Below are 19800 nucleotides of genomic sequence, written 5' to 3' on the forward strand. Positions count from 1 at the left end.
ACGTTATCCTTAATTACTCTGATTAGTTTTAAGCTGATAAATGCTTTCTTCCAAAGTTAGGCCTCACGCTGGTCAGTTTGATACTCCATTTGTCCATTACCCACTGTATGAAAATTCGGACAAAAATCCGTTGTGTCATTTATAAGGAGTCTTGTTTTCGCTCTGCCCAAACATTTGAGCAAAATAGGTTGGTTTCGTTACTAATTAGACAGTGCGGCACATTAACTGTTCCGGAAGAACTGCTGCAGTAGCCACTTCAGTTCCCCACTGTGTTTGCCCTGTAAGATAAACCGAACAAAATTTCTAGTGTCTTCTGCGTTGCAGCATCTGAGTTATGCCTGTGAAGTGCTAGCTCCGGAAATAAGTATTACGTAACTCTGACGAAGGTACTGATTTCGATTTATTCCTTGCGTGTTTCTAAATAGGGTTGTACACGCCCTGATACACTGATCGAAGAAACACGGGTAATTGTTTCTCGGGTCACCTTTAAAGAATTCAGTAACTGACTATTTCAGTAACAGTTCACCTGACCTGCTTTCTGGAAAAATTATTGGACACCAGTACAGCGACGGGATCTACAAATAGAGAATCTGTTAAAATATTGAGTACAGGACTGATGTTTCGCGCGCAGGTGTGGGATTCGGCGTACTTAATTTAGTATCGCAGATTAAAATTCGCAATTTTGATTATATTTTCTCCCCTCTTTATTGTTTTATACATACTCTTTTGTGAATTTGGAACATAGAAGCTCTCGTCCTTCGTGACCCCGGACAATGGAATAGTCTGTTTGAGGCGCTAGTTGGCGCGCGACACTTGGCCTATAACGGTCATCTACAGGAATTTTCAGTGCCACTGAGAATGGAGAACAGTTGTCGTATTGTTAGACCTGATGTCGGGCAAATACTTCAGTTTTGATATGTCCAAATTACACATTCGGCGTTTCTTCGATGGGAAGACGCTTTCAAAATTGCTTCCTTGCGTTACCTGAGCGTTTCAATGACCCTAGTCTTACAGGGTCACATACCTTTGAACGTGACTCAAGTACTATAATCTAAATACATTAGAGTTACGGATATATTGTACGTGAACACAAGTAGTGCGATATCTCTATTTCCTGCGGTCACACTGACTTCAATGTACGACTGTTTGGTCTGATAGCCGTGTATTTTTGCCTAAGAGAAAACTATGAGGAAAAATCGCTCGTTAAATGTGCCTTAAGGTTTATAATAAGTCAAATGTTATTTACTGGTTATCTTAGTAGCATTAGTACAGTGAGCATCGTGTTTTCGGAATAGATCCTGATTTCAGTTTACTCGTAACAGAAATATTGTCCACATTTGGGGCTACGTGATGTTATGTTCTGCTAGTAGTCTTGCTCTGGAAAATATTTCGCCGCCATCACATGAGACTCTCAATGTCAAAATAGCCAGAATCTGGCACGACAGTTTCGCAGGTCTCGAAAGACATGATCCACAATTTGTATGAACCTCACGGAGCGAACATTTTAGCACGTCTGGCGCTGTTTACTTGTCACATATATTATAAAGCGAGATAGACAAATGCATGGCTCATTACGTTGGTATAACATGGCGTTCATTTCACGTAACAGATGCGATACGAAGCTAATATGGCGTATATGTACAGAATGAGCTGAGCTCGCAGGTTGTCGGCAAGTTTCCCACATACCTCATATTGTTTTCCCACACCCAGATTTCTACCTTTTGACCCCGTAAGAGACTGACGTTTCAGTCCATGGGAACTCCATTTAGTATCCTGCCTTACTTTAGGCTGTCCCGCAGGCTTTGAACCAGTGGTTAATATTTGCGAAAGACCAATATACAGTCGCTGCCTTAAAGTTAGATGGTATTTGTTGGTCATATTTATTCTTTCTTTCTGCGTGTCCAGCTGAGTCATGGGAAATAACAAGTTTCCGACAGGAACACTTTCATGGAAGTAACTGCTTGTTCTCAGAGGAGACTAACTGTAGACGCAATTTACTGTCGTATTTCCTTATCTATTGTTCGTATGAGCTTAACCTTTTGTCTCTCTATTTCAATTGCAGTTATTGCACACTTCATTCGCTTTATTTGAAGCTGTAAATTACGAGCTGCAATCTTGAGACAAGATTTTGTTATACATCATTTCTTCTTCTGGTAAATTCTCATCTTGATGTGTACGAGCTTTCTCTGCAGTTCGTGGCGGTGTGAATTTGTACACGTAGTCCCGTGAGATTAACTCTGTGTTCAGCATGTTAGTGTTCATATCCCAAGACCGTGATTAGCTTTGTCTGGTTTTTCTAAATCACTCGAGGCGAATGTCGGGAAACATCATCCTGAAAATCCACGGTTGGCAACAATCACTGAAAGATTATTTCAGCTCATTTTATGGAATGGAGGGCAGGAACGCATTATGCGCCACTGAAATAATTTGCATCTCATGTAGTATAGAGCGCACATTTCGCAGAAATTGAAAATTTGGGTGACGGCGATGCGATGCCAGACGCAACGAGCCAGAAACAAATGTCCACGTTCATGAATGGATAGCTCGCCGTATCACACGCGTGGAGTGAGCATTATTGTAAATAATTAAATCGACTCGAATGGGCGCACTGATAATGAAGTTTTCATAATTGATGATCAGCGATGCAGAGTGGTGGTGAATAATGGATGCAGATCGTTAGCAGAAATGTTTTGTGGTGCATTTAAAAGCGGTTCACTGGACGGTGAACGTTTAATGCCGTTTCTCTTTCATTTCGTTTTTTACCTGAAATCGTTTCCTCCATTGAAAGTGAGTGTCAGCTCCATGTTCATACCAGAGAGACCGGAAAATGAATCGTATTCAGCTGAAACTGACATGACGTGACCGTAGCGATTTTTTTGGCGTCGTATTCTGCATTCCTGAGCTTGAAACGGTCTCTTGAATAATGCTTTAGCGTCATAAAAAGACGTCGCTGTCACCTCAGCTGCTTTAAAACCTGTTTATGCAGCAGTAAAGCTATTAGTGGAAAAGAGACGTTAATACACGGTACGAGAGCGGATGTACTTGATGTGTAGCGAATCAGTCCTCGTCGTCTGCCAAAACTAAGAAGCTCTTGTGTAGTAAAAGTGAGGTTTCAATACCTTTCAGAACTGATGATCGAACTTATAAAAAGGAAGACAGAAAATTGGAGCATTTAGACGTTTTACGCCTTTATACACTCGCACTGCAGTTCACCGTAAATTGTAATTTTTAACCACATGTAGGAACTGGTGTGAGGAAAGTGTGCGATACGTTGGAACCCAGAAATAACAAGGGAGGAACGGAACTGCTTTTCTCTTATGGCGATACTAGTCTGTTAAATACCTCTAATTATTGAAAGATCCGATTTCTAACATATAAAACAGCATCAAACTTATGGTTACTTCACAAATGAGTTCATATGGTAAATATTTGACTTCGAGCATGTAAGAGAGAAGTAGTTTAGAAAAGGCTTGAAATTGTATTTGTTGTTCATTGGAAATTGTGAAGTGCAGTCCTTATTAAACGTTAAATGAATAGTGTCTGAGTAATTTTCGCTCCTTAATAAGGGAAAGCTAGTTTTCAAGCATCAAAATATTTTCGATGTCATATTTCCTGAAATATGTGTCGTATAATGATACAGTTCTGCAGGCACATTTGGTGACGCATGTAGATCATGTCTGCAACAATGTTGTGAATAGAATTAGTAGCAGAGAAGTAATAAATTAAAACGTTATGTCAGATACTGCGTGAATATCCAAGATGTAGTAAGCGATAAAGTTTTTCCTTTCATCATTTCGTGCTGTGTATTAGCCAAAGTAATTTTCGAAAATATTTGATGTTATGTGTAAAGTTTGTTGGAATGTCTCAGAAATTTCGCGACAAACTTCAAGGAGCTGTAGAGGGTGACGTAAGGAATAAGTCGAGGATAGGAACCTATCCAAATGCGTTACAGAGAGTCGAAGTTATAGGCGCCGGCGCCTGCCGATAGGCCACCCCTTCGGCAGTAAACGTGACTCTGTACACTGCTGGACTGTAGGTAGAACGCCTCCCAATGTTGTTTTTTATTCAGTGATCGCGACTGATTGCCACGACCACCAGTGGGCAGTATGGTGCTAGCTACTGTGCAGACAAGCTTTGTCTCCTGTGGATAGGATATTTTGTTGCCTCAGTGGGTGGTGGTTTTGGCTGAGTTCCCATCTGCATTTTATTTTTATCCTGTATGCCATAAAACATTGGATGGTTTAGAGAGTTCCAAGAGAAAAATAAATTGCGGATGGAAATTCGTATTCTAAATTTTCATCCACCGAGGCAACAGCGCATAATGTTAATAGAAGACAAGGCCTTTCTATGCAGCCGTAAGCTCCATCTTTTACACTAACGATCGTGGCAATCAGTCGCAATCACTGAATAAAAAACAACATTGCGAGACGTTCTGCCTACAGTCCAGCGGCGTACAGAGTCACGTTTACTGCCGAAGGGGTGGCCTATCGGCAGACGCCGGCGCCTATAACTTCGACGCTCTGTAGCGTCGTTGGATGACGTTTCTGGACAAGGGTTCAAGAGGCCCCTACAAGTTTTTCACAGCATTTCTGGGGCGCCCTGTATGTGCAGTTTCTAACTATAAAACTTGTCTTACTGTGTCAAGCTTTTAACATAAGATTATTGCTCTGCCCCTTAATGTGCAGATTATGACAGCATTTTAAATTATATTCGATGAATAATTATATAAAATAAAGAAAGTCACATTTTCGGTGCCGCTGAAAGCTGATAGAGAGATAACTTGCAACTGGGCTGTTCACCTGGTTAGTTCAAACTTTCTGGCAGATTAAAACTTTGTGCCAGACCGAGACTCGAACTCGAGACCGTTGCCTCTGACAGGCAAGTGCTCTACCATCTGAGCTACCGAAGCACGACCCGTCCTCACAGCCGCCAGTATCTCGTCTCCTACTTTACAAACTTCACAGAAGCTCTCCTACAGACCTTACAGAGCTAGCACTCCTGGCATTCCTGAAAGAAAGGATTTTGCGGAGACATGGCATACCCAAAGCCTGGAGGATGTTTCCAGGATGTTTCATATCAGCGCACGCTCCACTGCAGAGTGAAAATTTCGTACTGGCTTCTGGTTAGTTGTTTGGTAACGTACGGAAATATGGCGATCAGGAGCTATAAGTCACCTCTTTTCCTCCATTTGCCAACCAAATTCTGGAGATTTCTTCCGTCTCTAGATTCAAAGAGACTACATGCAGGTCGAATTGAGAGCAAGTTGGGAACCTAGGCCGAAGACGTGGGTCTATGAGATATTAGACACTAAGTCAAAAACTGTTACGAGACGGATGAAGAAAAGGTATAGTGATGATTAAAATTCTTCTGGGGTGACTTGAAGCGTCCTAATAACCTATGTCGAATTTTTACTCATTCGTTGCCCGGCAACAGTTGTTATTTCGATTGAAATGGCGATGTTAAAGACATAGCATCAGCGGATATTATTGTCCAATTCCCACGATTGCTTCCAGACCCTTAAATCCGGTCGCATGAGAAGTAATGCGTTTAAAGGTCGTCTGCCCTCCTCCTCCTCCTTTTTTCCTCTCTTTTTGTCGTGCCGCTTCTTTACACTTCCCCTTTGTCATTTCAGATCAATTCCTTTATCTCTGTTTCCCCTCGGTTGAATTTTTCCGCCTCAAAGACTTGTCGGTGGAACAAGTAGATGCAGCAACGTAATGGTCTTCAGCTCCTTTGCTGATCAGCGGTTTGTAACCCTCATTCGAAGGGGAGAAAAAAAGAAAGAAAAAAATAACACTGTTCCCACTCCGCTCTTCCCGTCAGAGACGATTTCTTCCTCTCCGAACAATCAGCTCCTCAGAATGGGAGAGGTCGCATTTTGGGAGGGTACTAGGACCCTTGTGCCCTACCGGTGTAGTAGCTGGATCTAGAGCAGAGTAACAGTGGAGGAAAGCTACAAAACGACAGCAATAGGCCTATGTTTTAAAACTAATGTATTCTACAGTCACGGACTGCACCTCAGTAAACCAAGGGTATACCCGGCGAGAGGCAGGGAGTGGAGGTTCGACCCCTGCCGCCACTCTATAAAAGAATTATGATCTTCATAAATTGAACTCTCAGTCTCGTCTACCCCATACATATCAGCGTTACTTAGAAGAAAGCCAGAACATGTTATGGGTATTGACTACTTTGAAGTTTACTCAGAGACATTTGTCGTGAAATCTCGAAACTGCACTCTCAGAGAGAAAAAAACACTACAAAGGAATTATCGGAAAGGGATTGAAATCAGTAGATGTGCTTTACATGTACAGATAGTAGTAGTATGGTACTGTGCCTTACGGCAGGTCTTGTCATGGGTTAAGTCTCTTCTACTTTTTTCTGTCCATAGCCAGTCTTTTCATTTCTGAATATTTATCTCCTTTTATATTGTCCAGCATTTGGTATCTTCTTTTTCCTCTTCCCCTTTTTCCCTCCACCATTCCTTTTATTCCTTCTTTCAATGAACAATCTCTCCTCAAACAATGTCCAGTCTAGTTCCGTTTTCTCTTTCTGATAACTTTCATCATGTTTCTTTCTTCTCCAACTTTTCTTAATACTTCTTCATTCCATACTTGGTCTTCCCATTTCACTCTTTCCATTCTTCTCCATATCCTCATCTCTAGTGCCTCCAATCTTCTTTCCTCTTCCTTCCTCAATGACCACGTTTCCGCACCATATAGTGCAACGCTCCAGATGTAACATTTGGCAAGACTTTTCCTCAGATCTTTGTTTAGTGGTCCACAGTGTAATTTCTGTTTCCTTTTGAATCCTTCTTTTGCTATTGTAATTCTTTTCCTAATCTCTGTTGAGCAATACATATAATCCATTATTACACTTCCCAAGTAATTGAAGTTATTCACTTGCTCTGTTTCCTCTCCCCCTATTTTCATACGGAATTTTCTCCCCTTTCCTCCAATTACTATGCTTTTCGTTTTCTTCTTGTTAATCTTCGTTCCATATTCTTCTAATTTTGTGTTTAGATCATCTAACATTTGTTCCATCTCTCTTGCACGCTCTGTCATCACAACCATGTCGTCTGCAAATCTTACAGCCTCCACTCTCCGACGCCCTATACAAGCTCCTCTCCTTCCATCAAAACTTTCACTAATAATTTCCTCCAGATATATATTGAACAGTGTTGGTGATAAACAACAACCTTGCCTTATATCTCTTCTATTTGTTCACTCACCACACCTCCTATTCTTACTCGTGCTGTCTGGTTCAAATGTAAATTTCTAATTAGATAAATGTTCAGATAAATGAATGATTACAATTAAAAAAAACTGGGTGATGTATAGAAGAGCAAAAGCTTCACAAATTTACCAAGCGTTGGTCGACCTCTGGCTCTTATAGAAGTAATTATTCGACTTGGCGCTGATTGACAGAGTTGTTGGATAATTTCATGAGGGATATCGTGCCAAATACTGTCCAACAGGCGCGTTAGATCGTCAAATCCCGAACTGGTTGGAGAAGCCGACCCATAATGCTCCAAACGTTCGTAACTGGAGGGACATCCAGCGATCTTACTGGCCAAGATAAGTTTTGGCAAGCACGAAGACAAACAGTACAACATCCCGCCGTGAGCAGACGGGCATTGTCTTGCTGAAATGTTAGCCAAGGATAGATTTGCCATGAAGAGCAACAGAACGGAGCATAGAATATCGTCGATGTACCGCTGTGCTGTAAGGATGCTACGGATAACGGCAAAGCGGTCCTGCAATGTCAAGAAACAACACGCCAAACCACCATTCCTGGCTCTCAGGCTGTACGATGGGCGACAGTCATGCTGTTGTCTCGCCACTGCCCCGGGCCTCTCCAGACACGACTTCGCTGGTCGTCGGGGACAATACGAAGCGGAACTCGTGTCTGGGGACGCTTTGGACAGCGGTGGAATATCAACCTGACTGCCATCCGCCTTACAGCCCGGCAATCAGGAGTGACAGCTGTCATTTCGTAGCAGGACCTCTTTGGTTGTCATCCGTTTGCACTGCTTGACTTGGTGCTTGCCAAATTCCACTTTGGCCCGCAAGGTCAGCGTCACTTTCCCTAATTGAGAACATTTAACATTATGGGCGGGGCCTTCCAACCATCTCGGGATTTTAACGATCTAACGCGCTAATTGGGCTTAACTTGGCACCATATCCCTCAGGAGTATATCCAACAACTCTGTCCATCAATGCCAAGCCGAACAACTGCTTGCATAAAGGCCAGAGCTGGACCAACATATTATTGACTAGCTCAATTTATTAATCTCTTTCTCTTGAATAAATCATCCAATTTTTCTGAAACTGTAATCATTTCTTTGTCAGGACATACACATCACGTATACTGATTTCCGTCCCATTCGGATAATTCCTACGTGGTGCGTCGTTTATTAGTCTTAGAGTGTATTTCGCCGTTCGCCGCTATTCTCCTTGCAGCTGAAAACGGCTCGCGGCTCTGGGTTCTGAATGCTTTTAGTAGCGTTGTACCTTCAGTTCATAATTTTTCGCAGTATTGCATAAGAAAGCGAGGTGGTGCAATGGCAATACACGGTTTGAATCCGCAAACGGACATCCAAATTTGTTTGCCCGTAATCTGTTACGGCGAATGCCGGGATGGTGCCTTCGATAGAGCACGCTGGATTTCCTTCCCCAGCCTCCCTCAGTCTGAACTTGTATGGTGATCTTGTCATCGACGGGACCTTAAACACTGATCTTCGTTTGATTTTTCCATTAGAAATGGCTGGTGAAAGCATGCGACTGTAAAAACAATGGCTTTGCTATGAAATAACTTGTTTGCCACCATTCACGATTTTGTTTTTACTTATATTTTGCATGACGCATTTCGGGAAATGAATCCCATCTTTCCTGTAACGTATAAAAACTCTGTGGCTTTCTTGTGTCGACTGGTGCGGTCAGAGGATCACTTGGAAGGTGGAATGGCGCGCCGTAATCGTAGCGATGAAAGCAGATTCTGCTCACACGCAACAGAAAATTGTGATGTTTAATACGTGTGAATTTCTGCATAAGTGCACCACAAGAAAACCATAAGTAGAGGTTCTTCCCAAATTTCGCCACTAAGTCTATTTAAAGATCGATCATGTATTAAAACTTGTATATGTTTTTGTGTATTACAGTAAAGACAATAAAACAGTTCAGTACCTCAAGCATCGTTAACATCACGAACAAATAGTATAATACACAGAAAACGCACTTGAAAATGGGAATAATTTTCCGAAACGCGTCATGCGAAATATGAACAAAAAGAAAATTGTGGCTGTTAGCAGAAAAGTTATTATAACAAATCCATTGATCTTCCTTCCCGCGTTTTCGTGTTACCAGCTAGTGTCAGAAACTACTAAAATGTGAATGTAGAACTTTTTAGCCTACATCTGAATGCTATTTGGTTGACAGAAAACAATATTTACAAATCTCACTCAAACTATGTTGTCTTAGTTAAGTACATTGTACGTTGTAGGTATTAGCATTAGTGTGTTTCGGAGTTAATAGCCGGCTGGTATGGGCTAGTGGTTCTAGGCACTTCAGTCTGGAACCGCGCTGGTGCTACGGTCGCAGGTTCGAATCCTGCCCCGGGCATGGATGTGTGTGATGTCCTTAGGTTAGTTAGGTTTAAGTAGTTCTAAGTTCTAGGGGACTGATGACCTCAGATGTTAAATCCTATAATGCTCAGAGCCATTTGAACCATTTGGGAATTAATAAACACAGTTGTTCAGTAGTTTTTGAGTTTTATTTCCTTCATACTTCTTCCTTCCACGAAACTAATATTTGTCCGCTATCTCTCCTTCCTCAGATACTGGTTTCGCTCAAGTAATAACCCATAATTTTAATTTTCTTCCCTCTTTTTAGAATAATTATATGTGATTGACTAGAAAAATTATTGCCGGAGTAACGCGGTTTGTTGTCAGGAACAGAGGTCAGTTTTGCTCAGAACTAAATATAGAATGGCTTAAATTGAATGAGTGGTTTTGAATTAAAGAAAAGGTTGTGATGAGGCACTATAACAGTGGCATGTTTGGGTGCATAAATGTATTTTGCTTGGAGTTTTCTTTACTCCTTACGATTGTGTTTGGTTTTATTCACAACTGTATTTACGAGAATATAGCGTGACATCCATGTTTCGCCTGGTGTTCGAAACAAGTCCTTTAGTGTTCAAGGAAAGCTTAAAATGTATAAGCAATCAATATCTTACGAAACTGTTGGTATCTATTGTCTTATTCCGATATTATCTGGATTTCGAAGCAATTTTCGGTATCGGTATCGATACTACGTATCTTATCGAATTTAGTATTGGAACATTTCTGAGTAGATGAGGCTTTTAAGCTAACTGTAGATCGTTAAGGATGGAGTAGATACTATTTTACAGGTTTTAGATGCAAAATGTAACGACTTGGCTTCAAGTGTCAGCTGAACGAGAAATAGAGAAATGGCGAGAGACAGACAGACACACACACACACACACACACACACACACACACACACACACACACACACACACAGTGGGAGGGAGGGAGAGAGAGAGAGAGAGAGAGAGAGAGAAATCGTGAAAAACCTCCAAGAAATTATCTTATTATTAGCGTAACAGGATGTGAAAAACTCCTGAATTACAAGTATTGAGACATTGCGCTTCCTGACTCGAAATCGCTGGGGAGCTAAACGTTTACTGACGGCACGTAAATCTGCCTTGTATGGCTGTGCCACTATGGGACAAAACAGAATCCACCTTCCGCCAGTCGCCCACGAATTTCTGCTCATCCCTGTGGGAAATAAAAACGTTGCCTCTGTGATTCATGCGCGTATCCCAGAGGCTGCCAATGGCGCGCGACCGTAAATATAGCGGAAATCTGCATTGACGCCTCGATACCTCCGTGCGAGGAGCAGCAGTCTTATCCATCATGCGCTGTCGATTCCTCACGTCGCCTGGTTGCTTTCCGCTGGCCCTCTCTGCGATATCTGTGTGCGTGGCAGAGGGTGCATTTTTTTACTGCGTGTTATTCCATTATAGCCCTCTGTCGAAGCAACGTTTCGCACTCTAGTAGGTGAACGAGTTTCAGAGGGTTTTCTTTTATCTTTACAGCAAATGAAGCAGAATAAAATCTAAATAGAAATGAATTCTTTGTAAACCCGGTAACGGAGACGTTTACTGCTTATCGCTCTTGTGACACAGTAACTGCCCTGTGAAACGATTAGTCTGTGGTTTCTCGTATTTGTGAAAAGGAATTACTTGGATTTGAAGGACGTGGATAGCAGTGCTTCGGAACAGTTTGAAATCTGTTGAGTGGAGAAGGGACACAGTAGTCCAGAAAAACACTTACGCTTGAAATTATGTCGAAATCTCACATTTTAATTACAAAGAAGTAGAAGATGGAAATATATGCTAGTCGATAGAGAATGAAGTCGGGATACAGCTAGCACAGTGCAAAGCTATTTCAAAAACTGTAGATATTAATGAGAGTGTCTTTTCACGAATATCGATTGTTAGTTTTTTACACGTGTATTTTCGTTGCGAATGAAGTTTCACAATAACTGTTCGTAAAAGACGAATAGGTCTTGGGAAATAGCGGTCGCGCCGTTCGATGTGCGTCGCTCACATCATTATAATCATTATCTTTTGGTGAGGTTTTATAATCATTTGTCCCCACTTTTTTCTTCGCCCTACCAGTCGTGTTGACTGTTCATCTGGGGGAGAAGCGGGGGGTAAAGTCTCCAACTGAGTATTCCATTTTAGGTTTTCTGTGGTATGCATAAATTTATTTCATACAAATTCTCAGTTGACTTCTTCAACAATGCTTTGGCTAATTCCTTCCCATGTGTGTGCCCAACAGATCTACTACTCCTTCCCTAGCAGCCATACTACTCGTAAGATTAGCCGTATTCATCCCCTCCACCCTCTCTCAATCTCACGATGTAGCGGATTCCTGGTATTGTTTCAGTAACGCACAAGAGTTACTTGCGAATGGAAGGCTATTGTCGTCAGTGATACTGTCTTACTAAAGTGAAAAAAATTGAATGTTCAGTCTTAATACTCTCTATCAAGTGACCCTCATTGGCTGCTTCTGATGATTTTTCAACTGATAGTTGTCTAGTCATCAGTGTGTCACATACTGATAAGCTGGAGAATTGTTTTCCCTTCGTAAAGGTTGGCGCGATGTAAAACACTCGGAAGCATGCCCGAGAGCAGGGATTGGTGCCTTATTTCGCTGGCGGCGAAGTATCAGTAAGACGCGGGCGCCTCCAGGGAAATTAGCAGAGCAGCGGCGGACCGAGCGCAAGGCGACGGCCGCCGACACTGCCTCCGGTAACGAAGCAATACTTCAGATTTCTTCAGAAAAACCAGCTTGGCCTGTTCTTAGGAGGAGCCAGCATCCTCCTCCAATTTTTCGATGTATTCTCTCTTTTGACACCCCAGTGACTGTTTTGACTGCCCCTCCGTGCCCTTTTGGGACGGCAGTGGTGGTCGGAACCTTTCCGGCTGTCATAAAAACTCTACAAATCTGTTGTGGTGCCTTGAATCCCCGCGCAGAGTATGAGATCTGAGAAGTCAGCATGATGATGCTGCCGTCGATCTCCGCTACTATCAAAAAGTAACTCTTACGATTAAACACAAACTAAACTTCGCCTATAATTCTCTCGTGTGTAGAAGAGACAGTGAAAGAAGTTCAGTACAGTTCAGTACTATGTCGATATGAGAGTCATATGTAACGGACAGAAAAATCGCCACGATATGGTTCGCTGATTACGTAGCAGTTGTCGCTGAGAGTGAATTAAAATTAGCGAACTGGAACATGTGCCAACCATTGGCTGTAATAGGCAGGTAAACAGAAAAACCACGGTCGTAAGCATCAAATGGGCACGCTGGAAGATTAAATCTTAAACTTGGACGAGAGGCTCCTTAAGAGGTGGACTAATTTTGTTATTTCGGAAGTAATATAGATGCAAAAGGCAGTTGCATGGAAGACATACCAGCAAGGAATGCACGAGACAAATATGTTTTCTATAAACGGAAATGAAAAGGTTAGGGTTGATCATCGAAAAACAGGCCATTTATGTTGGTCTAAATAAACTGATGAAAGTCGTTCGCGTTAGACGTTTCCGTCGACACTTAATAGTACCATCGACTTTAAAATCGATCCACACGAAAATGGTTGTTAATTTTTTGTAACCTCTTTTGTTTATTTACTTTTACACACTTCAGATTCGAAACAGTTTCTATCATCTAAAATTTAAGGTACCTTTTCGGTGGCTTCGTATTGTGGCAAGAGCCATTATATTCATAAATGAAGAACCCAAAAATATTGCTTATTCTTTTATTGTTAAATATCGTAAGTACAGTACACATGGGACCAAATCTTTTACCGCTGAACATATATATTCTGATTGTCTCCTCCTACTTTCTCATCGCTCACCCAAAATCATCACTATTGGTTTCGTTTTACGGTACATGATTTCCTTCACCAAGTGAAGGAGGCGTGTGGTGAAAACAGTGGATTTGCATGTCGGAGGACCGAGGTTCAGAGTCGCGTCTCATGATCCTGGTTTATGTTTACAGCACTTTCCTTTAGTCTCTGATGTTTACTGCCGGACCTGTTCTTCGACAAAGCGACTCGTTACTCCATTCTTCTTCTTCAACTGTACGACTGTTCCGTTTCTGATGACTCCGATATCCTGTGACGTTAAACTCTACCGTTATTACTCCCCGCCTTGCCTTTAGCATGAACATAACTTTATATTTAAAGTTACGGCACGACATTTTCTAATAAATTCTCGTATCTTATCACAATTAAAGATGAGGGAAAAGGCACAATCAACTTACTTTTTAGGCCACTGCCTTCATTGTCCATCATGCTCCCATCTTGAGCTCAGCCGTTCTTAAGGAATTACGTAGATTAAGTAAAATGGTTAAACTATTTCGACTGTATGTTTACTGGCCACTAGCAAACCTCCGCAACTGACCATCCAACCATGAGGAAATTGGTCTTTGAATAATGGAGGTGTACAGCTGGAGAGAAGCGGAGGAATAAAGAAGTTTTGTGCGTTAGAAAATTCGAAATTACCTGCTGTCTCCTCACATTTTCTTGTTTCAGTATGTGCATCTCAGACAGGATTGATGACTTAGCTGAAAACTCGTTCGTAGGAACACATATTGCTTAATAATGTGTGCTACTGCGCTTCTCAGAATCTACGTACGATACGATGACCTGAAATGCCGCCTGACACAGCAAACAGCGAGAGAAAAAAAATCAGCAGTCGCAAATATTAAAATTATGCATCAAAATAAATAAACAGTAAATACAGTGCTATTCTGAGTACAGCGAAATAAAATGATGGCACGGCATTATTGGCCGGCAGCCCTCATCACGGATTGTTCGTCCGCTTGTTGCAAGTTTCTCTATTTGACGCCATTTCGGTGACTAGCGCCTAGATGAAGATGGGACGAAATGATAAGGACAACACAGACGCCCAATCTCTGAAAATTTCCACGAGCTGCGGACAAGCAGATGTAATAGTTTTCTGGTACTAGTCGTCGGTAAACGTCATTAGCAATGCTAAGGAAGGGAATTAGATAACCATGTCGTTGACCACCGTAAAACTATCGTTATCTTCATGACGTTAGAATTACATAAAGAGTCCGTGCATAGTAATTATAGAGATTCATGAAAACAGATTGGAACTGAGGGCAGAATGGATGAACGGGGATTTGAACGCTACTTCTCTAGAAGGCGAGTGCACTGCTGGAGGCACTGCAGGAGCTTATTTCGCCGTAACTTCGGACACGTGACTTAATACGCGGTCTGCCATTCTTAGGAAGACGATTACGTCGTCAAACTAAAGGTCGCGGAAGTAGAGTAGAGGCAGTAAGTTTTTGCTACACGAGCTTACATGTTGCTTGCCGTTGGTCTTTCTGTGTTCAGCTGGTCAAAATACCGACCCCCTGCGGATTCAAAGTCCTGTCGCGTACTGTCGCTGCGTTGACGCGTCAGCCGCTCATCCATTATTGATGACTGGAGAGCGCGGGTTCGGCGACGTTTCTGACGCCGCTTCCTTTACGATCGCGGCGGCATGAGCCATCCCTCTGCGAGAGTGTCCACAGTGCCTTCAACATCTGTATCCACTTTTGGCGCCGAATATCCGACAATGAGATATAAACGAATAATAACAGAAGGTTATATTCCTTAAACAACTGTCAGTGAACGGGAATGTTAATAAACCCGTATGCCGTCTTTCCAGTAGGGCCTTTCATTCTCCGATGTAGATTTCGAAGCGTAACTTGATGGTGAGGGCTTCAATTGGCTATGGAAGGACCTCCATTGTGGTATCAACGCTACAGAAACGACCATCGTTAGGAGGCTGTAGTTCTTTTTTAATTGAAATTCGCAAAATTATGGTAGCATCTATACAGAAGTTAGGTAGAGTGTATCCAGATATTGGTAAAAGCGTCTAATGAAACTGTGGATTTTGCTGATTTCTGTTGCAAATGATATCGCTGTGAAATATCTTTCAAAAGCAGCTGCTAATCGTTCGTGTATGCACTGTACATACACAATTTACAAAGACACCACTACAAGATTCACAGAACATCGGAAACTGAATGAATAAAATGGTTCAAATGGCTCTGAGCACTATGGGACTTAACATCTATGGTCATCAGTCCCCTAGAACTTAGAACTACTTAAACCTAACTAACCTAAGGACAGCACACAACACCCAGTCATCACGAGGCAGAGAAAATCCCTGACCGCGCCGGGAATCGAACCCGGGAACCCGGGCGTGGGAAGCGAGAACGCTACCGCACGACCACGAGCTGCGGACTGAATGAATAGGATAGTTCTTGAAAGATCAACTTACATGTTATACAACCACTAGACAATGTTTCAACAAATTTAACTTAAATATTCCATGGGAAAAATTGCAGTATCGTACTTTCTTGTCCCAACAAGCAGAAGACCTAATGATGAACCCGTGCTTCGAATTGCACATCGTCGAATAAAATACTCTGTTGAGAAGACAGGAGACATAATTTACACAACCCCGAATTTGCCAAGAATAGCCACTACAGTTACCATGTAACTCCTGCGGACATAAATAACTTGATCGGTTGGCTGATTCGGGGCTGGAGTGGCCGAGCGGTTAAAGGCGCTACAGTCTTGAACCGCACGACCGCTACGGTCGCAGGTTCGAATCCTGCCTAGGGCATGGATGTGTGTGATGTCCTTAGGTTAGTTAGGTTTAAGTAGTTCTAAGTTCTAGGGGACTTATGACCACAGCAGTTGAGTCCCATAGTGCTCAGAGCCATTTGAACCATTTTTTTGGCTGATTCGGTCCCATCGGATTGGGAAAGGACGGATAAGGAAATCGGCCGTGCCCTTTCAAAGGAACCATCCCGGCATTTGCCTGAAGCGATTTAGGGAAATCACGGAAAACCTAAATCAGTATCGCCGGACGCGGGTTTGAACCTTCGTCTTCCCGGCTGCGAGTCCAGTGTGCTAACCACTGCGCCATCTCGCTCGGTCATAAATCAGTTGAAAAGTTGAGCTATAAAGAATCTGTCATTGTTTAGTAAAGTTTGGAAATATACAAGAGTACAAGCCACTTTACAATCATACCGTTACGATCTGTGTAATTGTTCTTAATAATTTACAGCATCTTAGCTCAAATGAAGAGTTGACCAGCCTCAATACACTAAAATTAATTACGTTTTTGTGGACTGCGAGTAGTTGTCTGCTCCTGGAAGATGTGGAAAATTTTTCTTCGGTAGCAGCTACATTTTATCTGCTCAAAAGTATCCAAGTGGGCAATAATATGCGGTGTGTCCAACCTTCGCCTTTACAACGCCTTCGACTCTACTGGGAACACTTTAAACGAGGTTTCCAAATGCCTGTAGAGGAGTGGCGGCCCATTCTTCCGCAAGAGCGGAAACCGGAGCAGGTAGTGATGTTGGAGCCTGGGGTCTGGAGTGAAGTCAACGTTCTAACTCATCCCAAAGCTATGCTATTGGGTTCGGATTGGGACTGAGGGCAGGCCAGTCCATTTCAGGAATGTTATTGTCCACAAACCTTTGGTGCTGTATGACAGGGTGCATTGTTATGCTGATACAATCATCTTCTCAGAACTGTTCCTTTGTTGTGCGCAGTGCATGATGCTGTAAAATGTGTCCAAATCCTTTTCCACGTGGCGTTTTCTTAAGCGCAATAAGGGGATCACACCATAACCACGAAAAATACGCCCATACCGTAACACCCACTCCTCCGTGCTTCAATGTCCTCTCTACACATGATGGCAGGTTACGTACTCCAGGCGTTCGCCAAACCCAAACCCTTCCATCGGATTGTCGCAGGATATAGCGTGATTCTTTACTCCAAATCACTCTTTTTTCAATCATCCACTCTCCAGTAGCGCCGCTGTTTACATCCCCTCAAGCGTCGTTCAGCGTTCACTAGACAAAATTCGAGGCTTACGAGGAGCTGCTCGACCATTGTACCCCATTCTGGTTAACTCATACGCACAGCCGTAGTGATAGCTGGTCTGTTGGCAGTACTTAGAAACTGATGAGTTGATTCACCCGCTGATTTCATGCGATTTTTTTGCGAGCACTCTCCGCGGTGCTCGACGCTCCCTACCTGTCAACACATGAGGTCTACCTGGTCTTGTTTTAGTTGTGCTTGTACCTTTCATTTCTGCTACACAGTCACAGCACCAACAGTCGACTTGGGCGGATTGAGAAGGGTTGAAATGTCTCTGATGATAGGTTTGTTACTCAGACGAGATATAGTGAATAGTCAAAACTCGATGTCACTGAGCTCTCCTCACCGAACCATTTATTTGCTACAAGGTGTAATATTTCGTTCTCGACGGTGTCATTAGGGACGGGACACTTCCTGGACTAGGACAAGGATGTACTTATACGTATATGGTGTCTGTTCTTCCGGACATGTCCGAAAGAACAGACACCATTGATGACCTGCAACCGTCTAGAACGAAATTAGAATTATACTAATACCTTCAGCTGCCGACGGGCGTTGATATATATCAACGGGGACAGGTGAAAATGTGTGCCCCGACCGGGAGTCGAACCCTGGATCTCCTGCTTAGATGGCAGAAGTTCTATCCATCTGAGCCACCGAGGGCAGCCGGCACGGTAGCTCAGCGTGTTCGGTCAGAAGGTTAGCTGCCCTCTGTAATAAAAAAACTGAGTTAATCGATCAACGAAGAACTTAAACGGGTGTCTTACGACGTCCGCCCCGAGAAGATGCAACGAACGAAAGCGAACAAAAAATGTCGGCACGGTAGCTCAGCGTGTTCGGTCAGAGAGCCGGTTGGCCTCTGTAATAAAAAAACTGAGTGGAAGGATCAACCACCGAACTTGAACAGGATGTCTTCCGACGTCCGCAATGACCAAACACAACGATCAATAACGAACAAAATGAAAAAAAAGAAAGAAAAAAAGGGCACAGAGGATAATGCGAGTCAGGGACTATCTCGCGCACGCCTCCCGCGAGACCCACATTCTCACCTTGTATGTCCACACACTACATTCGTAGTGTCCCACCCCAACACACTCATTACTGGTGGAATACATTTTTACCAAATCCCGTAAGAGTTCGGAGAATATGTGTGCATCCGCACAGAAGAAGAAGGTAATGGCCGGTGTTGCCAGAACTATGTACTTATATGGATATGGTGTCTGTTCCTTCGGACATGACCGTCTTCCTCTGTGCGGATGCACACATGTTCTCCGAACTCTTACGGGACTTGGTAAGAATGTCTTCCACGAGTAATGAGTGTGTTGGGGACATACAAGGTGAGAATGTGGATCTCGCGGGAAGCGTGCGCGAGATAGTCCCTGCAGTCGCACTACCCTCTGTGCCCTCGGTGGCTCAGATGGATAGAGTGTCTGCCATGTAAGCAGGAGATCCCGGGTTCGAGTCCCGGTCGGGGCACACATTTTCACCTGTCTCCGTTGATATATATGAACGTCCGTCAGCAGCTGAAGGCATTAGTATAATTCTAATTTCGTTTAGGACAAGGATGGTGAATGAAACGTGCTGTATTCTTCCTCAAGTAACCATCTTCGCATTCGTTGTAGTTAGTTCAAGGAAAAAATTTCTGGTCGGAGATTGTAACCCATCTCTTTCTGGATGCGGGTCCCGTGTCTAAACCACTACACCACTTCACTCTCGAGTGGGGATGTAGAACGCGTCGCTTTACATACAACAAACATAACTTATTTTTCTCTGTTGAGTACGTGCTGTCCTATAACAGACGGATAAATACAGAAATTATAAGTACTCCTGTGTAGCAGCAGCAAGTATTACTCTAATCTCATTCGTTTCATTTACTCTTAGGGCCAAAATAAAAGCAAGGATAAAGAAATTAAGAAGCTGTAAAGTGTTCTATTCGTTATGGAAGGCGATATCTGCAGGTTAGCTGTCAGTTCAACCTGTGCGCCTGTTCGAATTCTGTTTCTCGTGCAACCCTGTTTTCTAGCATGTGCGTGTAAAGCTTTGATGTCCAGCATTACGTTTTTTTTTTAAATACTGATGGTGGTTCTAGGGATGGAAATCATAATGAAGATCTAAAAGCATTCTGTACCAATAGCTAATCATGGACAAGAAATATGCAGGTGGCATATTTTTTATGTTTCGTGATAAAAGTATAGGGTGTCTTCGGCGGCATACTTAAGTAAAACTACAATTTTACTGTATTGTGAACAGGTTTCGTTTTGTGGCTGAAAGAAGAGTTTTCGTAGTTGCTATGCTTTTCA

The 19800-nt window shown here is 42.8% G+C and overlaps 1 protein-coding gene and 1 non-coding gene across 2 annotated transcripts in view; both read left to right on the forward strand.

Annotated features, from left to right (window-relative positions):
• Positions 1-19800, forward strand: part of LOC126188056 (kalirin) — a 2181516-nt gene that overhangs the window by 1027649 nt on the left and 1134067 nt on the right. The window lies entirely within an intron of this gene.
• Trnat-ugu (transfer RNA threonine (anticodon UGU)) lies at positions 18902-18976 on the forward strand. Its single transcript has one exon. It is a non-coding gene; the product is annotated as a tRNA-Thr (tRNA).

Source organism: Schistocerca cancellata, chromosome 5 (assembly GCF_023864275.1).
Source record: "Schistocerca cancellata isolate TAMUIC-IGC-003103 chromosome 5, iqSchCanc2.1, whole genome shotgun sequence".
Taxonomy (NCBI): Eukaryota; Metazoa; Arthropoda; class Insecta; order Orthoptera; family Acrididae; genus Schistocerca; species Schistocerca cancellata.